At 45.9% G+C, this 18,519-nt stretch overlaps 1 long non-coding RNA gene across 1 annotated transcript in view; it reads left to right on the top strand.

The window, feature by feature from the left end:
* LOC138918825 (uncharacterized) overlaps positions 1–18,519 on the top strand; it is a 140,440-nt gene that overhangs the window by 40,887 nt on the left and 81,034 nt on the right. The window contains exons 2-3 of the long non-coding RNA XR_011428631.1: positions 3,103–3,256; positions 15,311–15,562. This is a non-coding gene — a long non-coding RNA (uncharacterized lncRNA). The remainder of the gene's footprint in view (positions 1–3,102; positions 3,257–15,310; positions 15,563–18,519) is intronic.

Here is an 18,519-nt window from a genome sequence, read left to right as displayed (position 1 = left end):
GGGGCAGGGGGCAGGGGGCAGAGGGCAGAGGGCAGGGGAATACTTAGCAGAAGAGTTGAGAAGTGTTCATTAAGTGGACGTCTAAGAAATCGTGACTGAAATCCTGCAAGAGGAAAAGAAACAAACAGGAGAATGGGGCCAAACGCCTCAAGTCCTAGAGTCTCCAGGAGGGGCCGTGAGTGATAGCCTGTGCTCCTGAAAACAAAAGTAAATAACAGAAAAATAAATGGTAAACTTCAGAACACTTTCCAGAATTATCTAGGTTTTTTTTTTCTTCTAAACATTTATGTCCTAGGGCACATTACCTCTGAGGCAAAGATCTCAGAAAACTGATAAAAAATGTTGACCTGGCGCTGTAAACAATAACGGGGGGCAGCGATTGCACCAGCACAGGATGGAGGCCCGGGGCCGCTCTCAAGCTCCGTCTCGACACTGAGCCGGATCACGGGACACAGTGGTAGCCACTAGGATGCTTTCCACCAGGTGGTTCTATGGAGGCCACGGGTGAGATTGAGATGGTGAGGATCCCGCCATCTCCAGCTGTGTTCCAGGCCCCGGAACCTCCTCGCTCCTGACAGACAGCCAACGTGATAGGGAATTCACTGGAAAGATGGTCTACTTCTTTCTGTGGTCATCAATGGCTTCTCGAAGGTCACAGCTGAGTTCTCAAAAAAAGTGGCACATTGGCTGTGAATTGATGACTGATACAATTCCCATCCCCGTCTTCTTCAGCCTCCACTGGCAGGTGGCTCACATGTAAGTCCTGAAAAAGTTCAGCCTCAGGATGCCCGGAGGGTTGGCCTGATGTGAAATGAGCTATGCACCTGAATCCCATCCTTATCTAGCAGTGATAAAGCAGCATCTCCCTCACAAAAAGTCAAGGCCAAAGGTCATCCGGCATTCTGGGGAACTCTCCACAGCAGGGAGCCTTCTAATTGGCTGGTATTGATCGGTAAATTGTGTCCCTGCTGTGATTAATTCTAGCTCCCCAAACTCCTGCAAGCAGGAACGTGATAGGTCAAGGTTTGGAGCCTCTAAGCATCCTTTACAAATGGGGCTCAGGTCCTGCAAGGTACCAGTGGAAGATCGCAGCTTGTTAACTCTCTCAGGCTGCTAGTGCTAACCTGGGAAGCCGGTTTCATTCAGTCTCCTCGCTCTCACTAATAGGGGCTTAATGGAATGCTAATGTGAGGAGCAGAAGTCCTCAGACGGCTCCTGCGATTATGATGGATGTGTGACCGCTCTGAGTTCCCTTGGTGTTCACTGCATCCTCTCCCCACCCACCCCTGTTATTGGCCTTAGCAAATGGTTTCATAATTAATTAATTTTTTTCCTGAAGGGGGTTAAATTATTTTTGCCCTGCTGCTTTCCCTCCATATTTAATTCCCAACAGATGAGTCTTCTCTGTGTGCCCACCAAAGATGGAGCAGACTAGCTAACAGCTTTTCTCGCCATGGTCTCTGCTCCTCCCCACCTTTCCTGGCAGACAGTGCCTACTCATGTTTCTAGAATAGTGCTTCTCAAACTTGGCTCTGCACTGGACTTCCCTGGGAGAGCTTTTAAAATGCTTATGCCTGGGTCCTGCTCTGGGATTCTGACTTAGTTGGTCTGGGGGTACCTGGGTACCAGAGTTTGCAACCCTCCCCATGTGATTCCCATGTGCAGTCAAGGCTGAGAATCACTGGAGTTGAGTCAGAATTCATCTTGACTGTCACCTCCCCACAATGCTTCTTCCACGTCTCCCAGTGGACACTTGGAATCCATATGACACTTCGTATAATTCCTTGGAGCCCGTATGTTGCTTTGTGCATTTCTGTTGGCGGCTCCCTGACAGTTTACTGATTTGTGAACTTGTCTTGTTGCCATGTGAGACCACAAGCTCCTTGGGGTGGGGACAGTGCCTGAGCTCCCTCTGAGACTCTGCAGTGCCTGCACTAGCGGGGACGCGGGGAGGCTCGTCCACCTGAGCGGTACCAGTGACCACACTTTCTGGAAGGATGCCCCAGCCCCCACTCTCACATTTGTCTAGGGCGATGAGAGTGGACTCTCCTTTGCGGCCTTTAAGGTGGACTTTGCCTGTTAGTGTGTCCCGGCTCACAAGGTGACCATGTGTCCTGGCTTGCTGGAGACGGTCACTATCTTGCCTTCTGTCCTGGCGTCATGGTGAAGAGCGCCTCCTCTCACGCTCAGAGGTGTCCCCGTTCAGGTGACAGTACGCCCCGCCCTCTGCACTCATGCTCCTCCTCCAGCTCTTCTGTCACGTCGGCCTAGAACAGACAGATCTCTTCAGGCCTCAGACCTGTATGCGTGCGGCTTAAGGGAGCTTCAGAAAAGCCTCTGCTAACACCATATAATTCCACGTGGTCAACAGCATTAGAACCGGGATAGAGGTTTTCTCTGGGGCTTTCCAGTGCCTGGAGTGGGGCGCAGGGCACCCCTGTGGTGCTGGAGACACTGTGTCTTCATCTGAGCATTCGTTACACAGATTGTTCATTTTGTGAAAATTCACTACACTGGAACATTTATCCCGTCTCTGTTTGCATGTTATACCTCCACAAAAAAATTTTGTTTTTGGAGGAAGTTTAGCCCTCAGCTAATATCTGCACCAATCTTCCTCTTTTTGCTGAGGAAGACTGGCCCTGAGCTAACATCCATGCCCATCTTCCTCTACTTTATATGTGGGACGCCTACCATATCATGGCTTGACAAGCAGTGCCATGTCCGCACCTGGGATCTGAACCGGCAAACCCCAGGCTGCCAAAGTGGAATGTGTGCACTTAACAGCTGCACCACTGGGCCAGCCCCCCACAAAACGTTTTTTAAAAGGGAGGGCTAAATTATCATCAGCACGCAGCTGCAATAGTCAACACTCACCCTTGTTAATTGATACGATACCCCTGATGGATGGGTTCCTGTCAAGCACCTCAAAGTGCTGCCACAGACTGAGCACCCAGCAAATCCAGTGTTCACCTTCTTGGACACGTGTGCTGTTGTTTCATTAAGTAAACATATGTTGTCAATCACCAAATAGAGTTCAGTCTTGTTTATTATGTAATTTTTGCAATGAGTCTATGACCATGTGGGTGTTTTCTTGTATTACAGGAGAGAAGCTGACACGGAGCCGGGGAAAGTGGGCTGAGCTCACGCACAGGCTGAACTTACTCAAAGAGGACTGAAAAATCATGGGCTTTTCCGCCTTCTTGATGACAGAAGCAGATTAAATGTGTGGCCAATTGTATTGATTGGGCAGAAACAGGTAAGCTTAAAACAAAACTAAATTAAACTACAACTTGAAAATAAACAATTTCGTGGCTTTAAGTAGAAAAGACCAGAGAGTCAGTAGCTGAATTGAGATCAGAACCGATCGTTTCTGAATTTCCAGAAAGCATCAAAAAATTCCAGGCACCGTGAAGGTCTCAGTCCCAAACTGGGAGAATTTGCTGAGGGCCGCCCATGTGGGGCCCCGTCCCCAGCCCAGAGCGGAGGTTTGCAGGTGGAGCCATCCCAGAGAATCCTTAATGACTGCCTCCCGCTCCTTCCCATTCCTCCCCAGAAGCATGACCAGGAGAGAAATGTCTTCCTCTTTTAGACGGAGCTAACACGGGCAAAGGAAGTGAATTAGTTCCCATTATTACAGATAACACATAAATCTCGTGTGAAAGAAATAACATAATGTGTAATAACGGACTAAAAAACATGGCTCAAAACACACCAAGAGGGTAAAACCAGAAACTATCAAAAGTAGAGAAAATCAGAGAGCTAGCTATTCACACAAAAATGAAGCGGGAAAACCCCGGGGGCCGTGCATACTGTGCTGAAGTGAGTTTTAGCTACTCATGCTGTGTTAACTGGTGATGAAATGTCATTGAGCTTAAAATAAAGTAAGTTTGTAGTCCCAGATAACACTCGACAAGATCAAATAATGTTGGCCACTATTCCCAGTTATATGAAGAAATAACTCATGGCAATGCACCAATATGTCAAGATTTTTCACAGGAGGCCATACGAGAACTAGTTGGCTGGCGTCAGGCTTGTTTAAAAGCTCATTCGCCCCCCTTAGTCGCTGTCCTTTCACCTTTATGTGTCATATATCCTGGTCTCCTGTCGATGTGGTTGTCAGAGCACAGTTTAATCGTGCTGGCCCCTCAACAGAGCCGTGTTAAATGTAAAGACGGCAGAGTTCCTGCCGAAAGGGAAGTGCAGAGGACTGGAGCCAGCTGAAGTCATGCGCTGTCAGGTGACAATAAGACTGTGTCATTTTATGACACATATCCCTGAGGTTCCTATGAACTTTGCACAGAGTTTTTTTCTGTTTTATTATCCTGACATCCTGAAAAAAAAAAAAACAAAAAAGGATGAGGAAAGACATTTCCATTTTACACAAAGGGAAGCTTGGGCTCAAAGAAGTTAAATGAGTTGCTCCGGATCACCTTAGTTTGGGGGATTTCCTGGTTTGTGTAAACAGCCACCAATCTGCCTGCACCTCGCACACACAAGCACACACCGCTGTCCGCCGCTCCCCTGCGGTCTCTGTGTTCGGAGCAGCAAATGGAAAGTCTGGGTTGGGAGAGGGGGCATGGGTGAGCAAGAAGGCCCACAGCTTCCTGCCTCCTGAATTGACCCCAACACGAACCATCCACGTTCCCCCCGCCGCCCCCCCGCCCCCAGTTCAGGGCAGCAGGTGTTTGTTTCACGAAACTGAACCTCTTTGGGGTCCTCCTCCACCTCCTGAGATCTCACATCTACGAAGTCCAGTTAACGCCCCCAGGTCCTCGGAGGCCGTCCAATGGGAAGACTGCGCACCATCCAGCTTTTGAGTCACAGACCTGAGTTCTGCTTTTAGCTCTGCCCACTTACCAAAGAGAAAACCTGGTCTGTCCTGATCCGTCAAGTGGTCAAGCTGAGGAAGCTCTTTCAGTTTCTGATTTCTCATCTGAAGGGTATTTAGGCTGATGTAATGGGCTAACTAATTTTAAATGGTCTAGCACAGGGGTTCTCAAAGTCAGGTCTGCCCACTGCCGATTCGTGGAAGGAAAGTTTCACCGGAACGCAGTCCTGCCCGCTCCTCCGAGGCTGTTGTGCGTCTACTGTCTGCACCTGCTTTTTCACCACAACGTCAGAGTTGATTAGGTGCCACACACAATAAGCATGGGTTGTATATTAGTTGCTTAAAGGTTTTTTGTGTTGGTTCTGACTCTCAAATATGGGTTCCTAATTGGTCACGCTCTGGGCATCCTATCCCTCCCCAGAAATGGATTGACTACACTTTCTTTCAACAGCGGTTTTCCGGAGAGCTTCAGCTTCACTGTGGGGACTTTTACGTTGTAGTAAGACACTGGGGATTCACCTGGAGGGGCTGGGGGTGGTGTGTAAGGGCCGAGGAGGGAATGGGGCAGCCCCTGCCCGTGAGTGGGCTCGGTGAGGAGCCATCACACACACCAGTTCTGTCTCATGTCTCTAGTAACATACGTGGTTCTCTGCCAAGGTTTCTCTAATTTGATTTTTAGTATTGAAATCTTTAAACAACTGCACATTTTTGTGTCTTTACTTTTAGCAGGGGTGTATGGTGTAAGAGGCAAGTCTAAATATTTTTTTTTCCGTATTTCAACATCACTAAAAAGAAAAGTCGATTCTCCTTTGCTTTGTGAGAACAACACAGTGAAAAGAGGCCTGGTCTGGGAGGTCAGAACATCTGGGTTCATTTAAGTTTTATTATGTTGGGCAAGTCAGTCAACTTCTGAGTATCAGTTGCTTCATTAAAAAAATAGGGATAATAATAACATTTGTTTCATAGGATGGTTTTAAAGCAGAAAAGATAATGCAGGTGGAAAGTTTCGTAAACCATAAAGCTGTCTATAAATGGGACGCTTGTAACAGGGTCTGTTCCAGGGTGTTTGGTTACTTTCTTTTGGTTTATATTTTTACATTTATATCAAACTCACAGTTTTAATTATTAACGTTTTATAATAGGTTCTGATATCTGACAAGATCGATCCCTCAGAATATTTCTTGCCAGATTTTCCTGTTTAGAGTTTTGAGCCCTGGTTATAAGAGAAGCACCAAACTTAGCAATTAGTCAATGCTAATTCTAATGACTTCCAAGAAAAGTCCTGTTGCGTTTTTGGGTAGAATATTTTAATAAATTTGAGAAGCGTTGACATTTTTATGTTGAATTATTCCATCTAATACAAAGGTAGCTCTTCTTATTCATTGTTAAAATTATCTCTCAATAGAGGTTTTAAAAGTTTTAATACATTTCGCACTGAGTTTGTAGGTGCTTTATATTTCTTGCTATTTAAATAGCTTTTCTTTCCCAATCTATTGTCTATCTGGTTATTGCCGTATATAGGAATACTATTGCTTGTTAGGTATTTATCTTATTCCAGGTTCTTTATGACTCTTTATTAATTAAGAACGCTTTAGCTAATTCATTTGGTTTTTCCAGATATATACTGGTGTGATTTTCAAGTACTTTAGTATCTTAGTTTACAAATTGATTTCTTCCATTTCACAACTTACTGCCTTAGCCAGAGAATCTAAAGTGATGGTGATACTAAGGGAACATTCCTTGTGTTTGTTTCCAATTTTGAATATTTCCAATATTTGTCTATTAAATATAATCTTTATTTATTTTAAGCCAAGGCACCTTTATCACATTGAAGGGGTATCCTATTTCTATTTAAATGTTTACTTTATGATTAGGAAAAGGTATTGATTTTTATTAAATGCGGTATCTATGAAATTATCACATTGGTTAATGACTGTTGAATCAGTGCATACTCAGTGGGTTATTTTTCCCTTGGAGATCAATCTCTGTGGTCAGCTGACTAACTCTGCCAACAACGACAAATGTGTAGACCGTGGCTTTGTGAGTTTGAATATTTCAGGGTCAAACTCAATACACAAGAAAGTGAGTCCATGAGAAGCAGAGTTGTGGGAAGGATGCCCTGAGTTTCTCTCCTTGGTCACATTCTCCAAAGTTGGCAGCTTTGAACAATTCTCTAAGGTAATAACAGTCGACATCTCAGTTGTTAACACTACGGAGAAAAGATATAAGAGGAGGTGGCAAGGAATATGGTGAGAGTTCAGGACATGCCACCCGAAATATGCTGCTTTGGCATGTTGATCCTTTGAGTGAAAGGTGCTTGAAAAACAGCTGATACAAGAAGAGCAATCTGACGTTCCTTTTTTTCTCCCCAAAAGCAGGAGATAACGTTTCTATGTGAAAGGTGCCCTCCCTGTTCCAGGAGAAAGAAACCTTCTTATCACCAGAGACGCAGTCGAGGCTGTGAGAAATCTGTACTGATAGAGCTTGTTAAACATCTGGCCTTCCTTTAGTCTCTCTCATGTTTCAGTTACGTTTCCACAGTTGTTACTCTTTGTTCAACCTAGCATATAAGCACTTAGGCCTCTTCTTTGGGTCTTTGGGTCTTCATTTTTCTTGTGAGGGCTCCCATTTACATGTAAATAAAGTGCAGACATGTTTCTCCTGTTACGCTGTCCTGCGTCAGTCCAGCTGGAGAACGAAGGAGGGTGGAGGACACTTTACTTCCCCTACAATGGGAATGAAAATCAGAGGCTTGATCATGACAGACGAAGTTAGAAAATCGTCAAAGGTGGTGTAGGTGCCCCTTTCCCTCCAACTGAGGGTACAGGCCCTGCTCCCTCCGTCCGCCAGCCCCAACCGCCATCACTGCATCCCCCACCCCATGGCTCACCCTCGGAGCCTCCTTATGCCTCCCACTTGAGACTAGCAGTGGAATTTCAATGCTGTGGGTCTTGCATTTTAAATGCCAAGCCCCAAAATAGCCTCTAAGGTGTCGATAAGTGAACTGCCCACAGCAGGGTCTATCCCAGGTTCTTGCTGGCTCTCTGGCTGCTTGTGTGACCTTTCAACGCAGCTTTTAAAAGACTGAGCGGTGTTTCCTCTTCCCCTGGTGGCTCAGAATAGCTCCGTTTCCTCTCCCATAAACAAGCCATATCTCTGGGAATTTCTAAAGCCGGTGTTGTCTGCTCAGAAGCCGTGACTCACTCTCTTTCCTGGCAGTCCTCACAAATTCAGGAACGCCTCTTGAGGAAAGAATCCCAGACGATGAGAGTGGTCACAGAGCCTCAGATCCCTTCATTTCAAACTCAGGAAGCCGAGGGACAAAGGAAACCACCAGAGACGCCCCGGCCACGGCATCCCCTCTTCCTGGCGGAGCTCACACTCATGGCTGTCAGGGCAGGAAGGGGAAACCTGCCCAGACCCTGGTCCCTGCCCGTCCTTAGCTCCTTGCCCACCGGGCCCCTCTGTTGGGGAATTTACCAAGCTCAGCGTCCTCTTGATCCTGGAACAAAGGTTTTCTGGGGGAACTCCCCAGGGAAATCACCAAGAGGTCACACACCCTGGAGGTGGGGCTTCCTGCTGAACTCTGTGGCCAAAAGAATCTCCCTTCTGCACATTCCTTTCCCAATACTTCTCCCTCCTCCACCCCCCGGCCTGCCTCTCCAGGTCTTCAGTCCCTCTTTAGTGAGCGCCACGCCGTTTTCCGCAGACTTCCTAAATTGTTGAGAAACAAAGGAAAAAATGTTTATTTGGCTTCTCCCATCTCAACAGTATAAAAACCTCTGTGCATGTGTTTTTATGTGGGGTGTGTGTGTGTGTGTCTTTATATGGCGTGTCTGTGTGTTTATATGGTGTGTGTGTGTATGTGTGTGTGTCTCTGTGTTTGTGTGTATTTATATGATGTGTCCATGTGTGTGTCTCTGTGCATGTGTGATGTGTATGAAAGCAATAATGCAAGGACCTTGGTTAAGAGGCTGGATAAGGAAAACTGAAAAAGCTCTGGACAGACAGAACATTGCTCCAGCTCTGCCCATTTCTTGGCTTTGCACTAATGGAGGGACAAAGGACTGACCTGCTTCTGGCCCAGCAAATGCCCTGTGGTGGAAGGTTTGCTCCCCACTGGCACTCAGTGACCTGAAGTCAGTCTCACCAGAACCAGCACACTGAAAGTCTGAAGTATCTAATGTGTGATCTGTGAGATGACGATGCTTAACACATATGGAGTGTGACATATGTCACAGGCGTTTTCTCAATTGTCACAAACTTCCGGCATTTCACAAATAAGGAAACAGTGCTGGAGAAGTTTAATTAGTTGTTCAAGATTTTTAAAAGGTCATGGCAAAGCTGGAACTTAGACTCCTATCTACTTGGAAGCTAGAGTCTGGGTCTTAGTGAATGTGCCATAGAGCTACCCTAAGAGAGTAAGATGGGACGGAAGGAGGAGAGAGAGAGAGTAGGGCAGCACGTGTGTGAGGCTGGTGTTGTGATTTCTCATAAGAAGTTTGCACTTGGTCTTCATTCCGTTTCTGGCACAGACCTCCTAAAACCCTGAGAATTTCCCAAGTGATGAGAACGACAAAGGTGTCTTCTGTTGTGTTAATGAGGTGACTTTGAGGACTGGCTGGCAGTGGAGCCAAGCAGGTGATGAGAGGGCTGCAGCTTCACTCCCACCCCTGACCTCCAGGGAGGGGGGAGGGGGATGGAGATTGAGCTCGATCGCCAATGGCCAATGACTTAATCAATCTTGCCTGTGTAATGAATTCTCCATAAAAACTCAACAGGACGGGGAGGGTGGGCTGGAGAGCTTTTGAGCTGGTGAACCCATGGAGATGCATGGAGAGTGGGGTGCCCGGAGAAGGCATGGAAGCTCCACGCCCTTTCCCCACGCCCTGCCCTATGCATCTCGCCTGTCTGGCTGTTCCTGAGTTATATCCTTTTGTAATAAAGCGGGGATCTAGTAAGTAACATGTTTCCCTGAGTTCTGTGAGCCGTTCTAGCAAACTAATCAAACCCGAGGGCGTCGCGGGAACCGTCCTCTATAGCTGGTGGGTCAGAAGCGCAGGTGACACCTGGACTTAGGATCGGGTCTGAAGTAGGCGGCAGACTTGTAGGACTGAGCCCTTAGCCTGTGGGATCTGATGCTATCTCCCTGCGTAGTATCAGATCTGAGTTGAACCGTATGACACCCAGCTGGTGTCGGAGAATTGCTTCTTGGTAGGGGAAACCTCCATGCCTTGGAACTGGTGGTCAGAATTATAGTGAATGTAACACTCATGATTTACTGATTTCATTGCTTCCTCGGCTCTTCAGAGTGACCACCTTCTTCAGGTTTGCCTGCAGCCTTTCGGTGTAAGCACGGAAAGTCCGGCATCCCAGGAAACTCTCAGTCTTGGGCAAACCTGGACGGTTGGTCTTTTCATTGGTTCCACTGGGAAAATTTCTGCTACAGATCACATGGATCGTTAGAAGACAAAGGCAGCCCATGTATGACCTGAAAGAACCTGTGTTGTTGGGGATGCGGCTGAAACGCACGTCGCAAGTGTTGCTGAGCACTGTACACAGCCTGGCTCTGTACCTCTCACGGCGACTGTATGATTTGGGATGTGTAGAAGGCATGGGATCGTTGTTGGCTTGATGTACAAAAAGTAAGGCAGTTTATGTGTCAATGTTTGCGGGACAAGCACAATGGCAAATGGTACGATGTTAGGTAAAACCGAATCCATAAACAGTGAAGTTTTTTATATAGAGTCATTGTTTTCTATATAAATGCGCAATTTCTTTGAACAACACTAAATTATATCTTGGCTATATTTTTTATGCCTGAGCCTAGTATTCACTTCTTATCGTCTCTGTGCTCCTGAAGATCCTATGCAGACACAGATCTTTGTGAATCTCACTTTCGGGGCATCAGGGAGCTTGTTTACAGAGCCAGTGGAGCCCCTCATCCGGCTGGTTTTGCAAATGTTGATTTTAGACTTGCTGTTACCAAGCTGAGTGAAAGTGGATAACACTCACGCCAGAACACGCGGGACAATACACGCTGGAGCAGTGAACTGGCAGGCTTGGGGCTGCCCTGATACGGCTTTAATCTTCAACAAAGCAACTTCCCGTTTTCTCTGGAAATAAAAAGAACTGACTTCCTTTTCTCCTATAGCTGGCTCTCACCCCAATCTAAAACCCGTATCCAGGGGGCTGGCTGGTGGCACAGTGGTTAAGTTTGCACATTGTGCTTTGGCGGCCCGGGTTCATCCATCTGGATCCAGGGTGCAGACCTACACACTGCTTGGCAAGCCATGGTGTGGCAGGCATCCCATACATAAAGCAGAGGAAGATGGGCACAGATGTTAGCTCAGGGCCAATCTTCCTCAGCAAAAACAAAAAAAGGAGGAGGATTGGCAGCAGATGTTAGCTCAGGGCTAATCTTCCTCAAAAAAAAAAAAAAGACAGAAAAAACACAACCCTATATTCAGATACCTGAAGAGTGTCTAACTAGACACTTACAAAGTTTTTCAGCACTCATCTTTCTGATGGGACATGTCTGGCTTTTGTTTTTGTTTACAGCTTTCAAAGGACACGAGGAGGAGGCTGCAGAGCACAGTATTCTTGGTGTGGTCACGAGGTTTCTCCTGCAGCCATGGTCTGGGGGTGACCCACCCACAGCTCAGCCCTGCTCAGCTCTCTCTGGTTACTCGATAGGCCCTTGTTCGTCCACCTAAGAGAGTCACAAGACCTTAGACACCCTCCACAGCTGACGAGACTTGGTTTCCAGTGGCATCAATTAAAAGGAAAAATCTGGGACAACCCCCTCCTCCTCCCACTTTCTCAAAAGCAAAACCACTATCTTGGGACACGTGTGTGTTCTGTAACCTCTGCCCTGTGTGAGTGTCTGCCGGGCTCCCTCCCCAAAATGTTCTTCTAGTTGTTTTAAAGTCCTAAATTCAGCTTGACCCAGGCTGGGAAATGTTATCTTTCTTTTTCACCTCTCCTTCAGGTGAAAAATGAGGCTGACATACTTACGGATTTTTGTTGCTTCTTTAATAAATGACTCCCTGGGAAGTGACTCTAGGAAAAAGACACTTTAAGGAATAATGTCTTAGAAGGTGGTGACTAGGTGGAACTGGCCTGTGGCGAGAGACCCTCCACATCAGGCACTCAGAAGCCTGGAGTGGTCAGAAAGGCTCCTCCTGCTTCTGTCCGCAGCAGTGCGGCTGGCCATGTGGCTAAGAGCCTTTCACTCATGGGCGGAGGAGCAAGGAGAAAGGCTCTTCCTCTCCACTGTCAGGGCTGCTTTGTCGTTTCAAATGGAAGTTGTGTGGAAACATGCGGGGGACCTTGTTAAAGTTCTTTGAGAATCCGAAACAGGTTTTTGAAGAGTGAGTCCCTCCACTTCTTTTTATGAGACTCTATTTCTCTCGAGGGGACAGGAAACAGACCACCAGCGTTTCATAGGGTGTTGGAAGCAGAAAGAGGCTTCCTGACATGGTTGTGTAATTTCCTCATTTTGAGAGGTGAGGAAACTGAGGCCAGAGGGGGAAAGGAAGTGGCGGTCCATCTCAGAGAGCTGGCATGCATGACTCAGGCCAAAGCTCAGTTTCCCTTTCTGGCGCCCTAGGCTGACCCGAGCGTCATCTCACAACGGCGGGTTCCAAACTCTGGAAGCCAGCGCGTCAGCCCCTGCCTTTCCTTTGCCCTTGCTCTCCTGTGCTTTGTTCCCGAATGGCCCTGATCCAGCCGGTGTGCCGGGTGGCCCCTGGGCTTCTCAGAGAGCGTCAGTCATGGGCTCTTGCCTCAAGGGCCCTGATTCATTTCTACCGTGATTGCATCTGTGTGCAGGTGTGTCGCCGTGTGAGACATGTGGCTATTTCTCCAGTCACACGTGTGGAGTGCGCCAGAGCTACCCCTCCCCCATTGCCCCCGTCAGCCCCGCACACCCCATCAGCTGTGGCTAAAGAATAAAGCAAAGGAGACATCCACTGGGGATTTCTTACAGACTAGGGGTCCGGTCCTCTTAAAGATAATAAATGCTGCCGTAGGAAACATTAGGAACTAGAATCATGATTATATTGGGCATTTGCTTACTAGCATTTTGAGTCAGTGAGTAAGGCGAGGGTGGCATTGCAACTGGCCCCGTGCAAAAGTGGTTGGGCAGGGTGCTCCTGCTTGTTGGCAAAGTGCATCGAGATCTTGAGATAAAAGATTTTAGATGACGGAAAGCTTATTGCTATTATTTTGAACTTTCAGAGTGATTTCCTTTTTGCATATTTATGATATTAATATAATCTTAATGGAAGGCTTAATGTTCAAGTTGCTAAACGTCTTGCCCAATGGAAAAAAATAAATTCTACACCTACTGCAACCATAAGGCGGTTTTCAACTACATTTAATTATCTCTGTTTTGAGTAGAAAGACTTGACAAAATCTTAAAAGCATGCTGGAAAATTTCAAGAATGAAATAGTTTAATTTTAAGATTTATGGTTTATGTAAAGACCGAATAATCTTCTCTCCGTTTAAAAAAATAAAATAAAGTGAGATTCGAAATTTCGTGATTGTGTGATATCTGTTACTATCAGGGAAACTGGATGTTGAAATGGACAAGACTGAAAACCAAAGCAGATATATTCCTAAAAACTGTGAAAGAGGCAGGGGACGTGGGGGTCTTCAGTGGAATAAATCTGACATTGACCGAAACCAATTTTAGCTCTAGGCTTTGTTGTAGACTATGCATAACGTGAATGGAAAAATTGGGGCACCGTTTTTTCTTAAATAGTTGAAACTGTGGTTTTGACCTTGAAGACCGTGTTTTATCAATTCTTAAGGGACGGGATGAGGTCCACCGTGTTCAAGGACGGAAATGGGACAGCGCAAACTGTTTACTGCTCTGTGCGTCTGTTTCATACAACCTTGTGGCTTGGTTCAGCTATGTGTTTGCGATCTCCAGCTTTTGCTGGGCCATCATTGCGGCCCCTAATCTTATGCCACATTTCCCCAAGAGAACATTCTAAATTGTCACTGTTCTCACTCTGCACAACCTTACACCCAGCTTATATTACCTTCTAACTCACAGAGAATGCATAACTCAGCAGGCAAGAACTCACTCAACTTCTTGATCCTCTCTCTTAGAAACAGTGATGGCCACACCCCTCCCTGCCTCCAGACTCCTCCTTGTTCAGGCCTGGCTCCCCTACATGTGCCCTGGGGGGGCAGTCACACCCACTTCATCTCTTCGGCTCAACTAGTCCCCCCTCCCTCTACTAGGTGCTTTTAATCACTCCTTTCTGTTGGTTTCCTCTCCTCACACGTGAACGCACAATTCTTTCCCATCTTAATATGTACAACTTTACCTTGACCAGGGAGTCCTGGACACCATAGGTCTCCTTTACATATACAGTCACAAGGGGAGTTTATATTCATTACTTCTGCTTCCTTATGTTTCATTTATTACTTAACTTAGCTCAACCTTACTTCCCTCCCCACCACTCCCCAGGAAATGCTCTCACCAAGATCATCCGCCATCTTCTAGACTCCAAAAACCGGTGGCCTTTTTGTTAGACCTCCAATTACTTGGCATTCGGGTGTGGTTGCTTAGGGTAAAATCTTCTGTGTCATCCTTGACTCCTCTCTTTCTCTCACATTCCGCATCTGGTCCGACAGCAGATTCTATCAGCTCTACTTTCAAAATCTATCCAGAATCCAACTACGTCTTATCATCCCACTGCCACCTGGTCCAAGTTCCTATCACTTCTTGCCTGGATTATTGCAGTGGTTTCTTAACTGGCCTCCCAGCTCCTGCCCTCTCCCTCCTATACTCTGCTATCAGCCTGTCCTTGCACCTCTCTGTCCTCATCTACTACTTCTCCACCTCCCCAGAGCCAGGACCAGCACGAGGCAAGAGAAGAGCCTGGGGTGCACAATTTAAGAAGGTTCTCCCTCTCAGGGTCGTGGGACACTGTTGACAACTTCTGAAAACTCTCTTCTTAATGCTCTCGTTTTCTTTCTTAAGTGGCCTAATTTTCCTTCAACATCTTTGACTTCCTCCTTAATTCCGCCCCCATCTAAGCATGGTGGGATAGTTCTGGGATGGTCAGATTTTTGCTGTGCAGATGTGGTGTTAGATTGCTTGAGTTCCCTGCTTCTAGAACATGTGGTCATACACAAGTTATCTAAACTTTCTAAGGCGCAATTTCTCCATTTGTAAAATTTAAATAATAAGCCTTCCCCAAAGTGTTGTTGTGAGATTTAAATGTCATGCAAGCATTTAGCATAATGCCTGGCAGATAGCAAGGGCCCAATAAATACTAGTTATTATAGAAATAATAATTATTATTACTCCTGTGTGCACCCCCTTGAAGCCCACTGTCCTCTCCGGTAAACCAAGTGAGTTTTTCTAGAACAACTGCAAAATAATTCCTGATACAAAAGCGAGTAATTTTGTCTCTAAAGGTAGGGAAGAGAATGACACATTTCACGTTTTTTTCTTGTAGGAAGAACGTTATAGGTCACACTTTCGACAAGAAGATTGAACAACAAAGTTAATTAAAACATTGTTCCTGGAAAGAAAGAGGAATGAGACATTAGCAAATTCCCACATCAGGTCACCTGTCGAAGTCCCATGATATCAGTGACAGACAAGATGGAGGAGAAGTTGCAAGCGCGTGTGCGAGGACCAGCAGCGACCTTAACTGGGCACGTCAGTGGGCTGAATCTTGGCGTATGAGTGCTACGTACACTTAAAGGTGAGTGCGTGATGGCTTTACATTGTGTTTTTCTAAAACTCCGAGGGAGAGAGAATTTTGTTTAGTTAATGATTTTGTGAGTCGTCCTGTGAGACGCAGCGTTGAGAAGGATCTGATGGAGCTCTACCTATGGGCTCAGCACGGAGCCCGGCGTTCCTTCTGCCTGGAACCATCTCCTCAGCCTATACCCTGACCGCCTCTGTCTTGTCACTCAGATGCCAGCTCCCTAACGTCCCAGTGTTAGAACTCCCCACGTTGCTCTCCATCTCACTACCCTGTTTTCTTATTTTCGCAGCTATTTCCCAGAAATTATTTTGTTTACTTTTTGTTTCCTTAACATCCATCCTCTTTCTCTACAACATAAGTTCTGTGAGAACACGGGTCTTGTTTGTCCCTAGGAACTGTAATTGTGCCTCATCTTTGAGAATATACAGTCAGCGTTTGCTGAATAAAAGAGGGTACCCCTGGGTGCCAAGCCACACGTAACGTCATTCCCAGAGAATAGCTGGTGACCAACAATATGCTGTGTGGAAGGAAATAGTAACAATTGGTAGATAAGATAAAATGATGGCCATGGTGGGATTTCAGGATGCTGTAGAAAGAATCGAAGATTAGTTTTCCCTATGCGGGTCCGCTGGCTATCAAACACGAGGCACCGACACAAATGAAATATGGGCGGAAATGTATTTTTTTAAAAAACATTGATGAAATAATACAAATAAGCGGACAGAGAGAACAACGTGATGGATATCCCTGGATCCACCACTCAGCCTTATCGAGGCTTCCTCTGCCACAGTAGCCTCAGATTTTTCAAAAGTGCTGAAATATTTGGGAATTGAAGTCCCCTACGAATTCCTCCTAGAGCCCTGCCCTGCCCTCCCCTCCTGTTTCAGAGCTTTCCACCATAGCAGAGAGTTAGAGCTCAGTAATATCTGTCAATCTGGGCTCAAGTGAAGTTCTGGCCGGTGGCCTATGAGTGGAAATCCCTTCTGGATTAAGGCAGAAAGAGCAAGGGTGCATCTTCTCCCCTCCTCTTGGTGGTCCGTCTTGGAGGCTCGTGTTCCCAGCCTCAAGGTGTAAGAGGACCACCTGACCCACATGAGACTTCAGAGGGGCAAGAAATATGTCTTTATAAGCCACTGAGGTTTCGGAATATGATTTTTGCCACATTGCAGCCTATTCCATCCTAGTAGACAAATCACATGCTCACCCGGCGTTTGTTGCTGCTGTAACTGTGCGACAATATCACTGCGTCTGTGTAACTGATAGACAGCATCCAGGTCCGTGGTGTGTTTTTAAACGTGGTGTAAATCGTGTCATACCCTAATACAGTTGTGCAACTTTTCCCCTCCACCTGAGGTTTTGGGATTGATCCATGTTGATACATGTAGGTTTACTTTGTTCATTTATTTATAGCATGGTTTATTTGTCCGTTTTCCTGTTGATGGACATTTACGCTGTTTGCGCTTTTTTTTCTGTTATAAACAACACTGACGTGAGTCTGGTTCGTGTCCCGGCACACGGGGGGAGTTCCTGCAGAGTTCGCGTCTAGAAGAGGAGCCGCTGCATTCAGGGAGAAGCGCGCCGTCACCTGTACCAGGTCCTCTGAAGTTCCTTCCTAAAGTTGCACCAAAAAAACCCTCGACATTTTTCTTTGATGTTAACACTTCCAGGAAACACCATTTCTATGACAGCCAGTGGCTTGTTTAGATGGTGTATCTCAGTGATGTATTCATTATCTTGAATAGACCGAACCTATTAGATCAGGGTCTAAAGGAAAAAAACTACATGTTGTTTTCATGCTAAAAATAAGATCCTGGGGGCTGGCCCCGTGGCCGAGTGGTTAAGTTCGCGCGCTCCGCTGCAGGCGGCCCAGTGTTTCGTTGGTTTGAATCCTGGGCGCGGACATGGCGCTGCTCATCCGACCACGCTGAGGCGGCGTCCCACATGCCACAACTAGAGGAACCCACAACGAAGAATACACAACTATGTACCGGGGGGCTTTGGGGAGAAAAAGGAAAAAATAAAAAAAAATCTTAAAAAAAAAAAAAAAAAAAAATAAGATCCTGGATTCTTTGTCGGACTAAACTGTGGTGCATCTGGTTTAATTAATGAGATTTTTACTCTTTCCTGACAGTAGATTGTTTTGCGTGTTGGAAAAATAAATTAATAATATATTATTGCACATATTTCAAAACCACATGCAAAAGACTAGAAGAGAACAACAGCAAACGCAATCAGGAGATCAAAGCCACCAAAAAGGGAGCTGGGAACCCATGTGTCTTCACCTCCTTGTCATCACTTGAAACGTTCAAAGTTTCCATCTTTGGGCATGATGTTCTTATCAGTTCAGCATCCGATAGAACATGGACGGTACGTCTCAGCAAGAAAGCTCTCCAAAACCTTTGGACTCGGCGTTGTTCTGACTACCCAGAACTATCTGGGGGAGCCATGGAGCGTCTGCTGCTATTCCTAACGACCTCTAGCTGTGGTTAGAGTTTCCTAATTGAACTAAAAGGTAAGATGTGAACTAGACCTTAAGCTGAAGATATCTTGACCAACGGTGGGAACAATATCGTCCTTCTAATTGATGTGAAACAATTATTTTCTAAAGCAATTTTTAAGTTTTTATTACTTGTAGCTGAAAAGCAAATACACATAGGAACATATACATTTTCTTTGAGATAGTCACTTTAAGCACATTGTCTGGAGTTTAGAGTTTTTTTTCTTTTCCCACTACTACCTAAGTAACTTGAGATGAGAGCCAATACTTTTGATTTTCTCATCCAGTGAAGGGGACACTCAGGAGCCCAACAGAAGATTCACATCATATTATCTTCAAGAGTGTGCAGATAATCATCCATCTTAGTGAAAAAATTACTGTTGTTGATGTTAATTTAAGATAATCTGTTTAATTTTAGTATTTAAAATATTGTGGTAATTTTTTTTAAAGGTAT

This window comes from Equus caballus, chromosome 18 (assembly GCF_041296265.1).
Source record: "Equus caballus isolate H_3958 breed thoroughbred chromosome 18, TB-T2T, whole genome shotgun sequence".
In the NCBI taxonomy this organism is placed as follows: Eukaryota; Metazoa; Chordata; class Mammalia; order Perissodactyla; family Equidae; genus Equus; species Equus caballus.
Note: the sequence above shows the minus strand (reverse complement) of the source record. Positions and strands in the feature narration are given on the sequence as shown.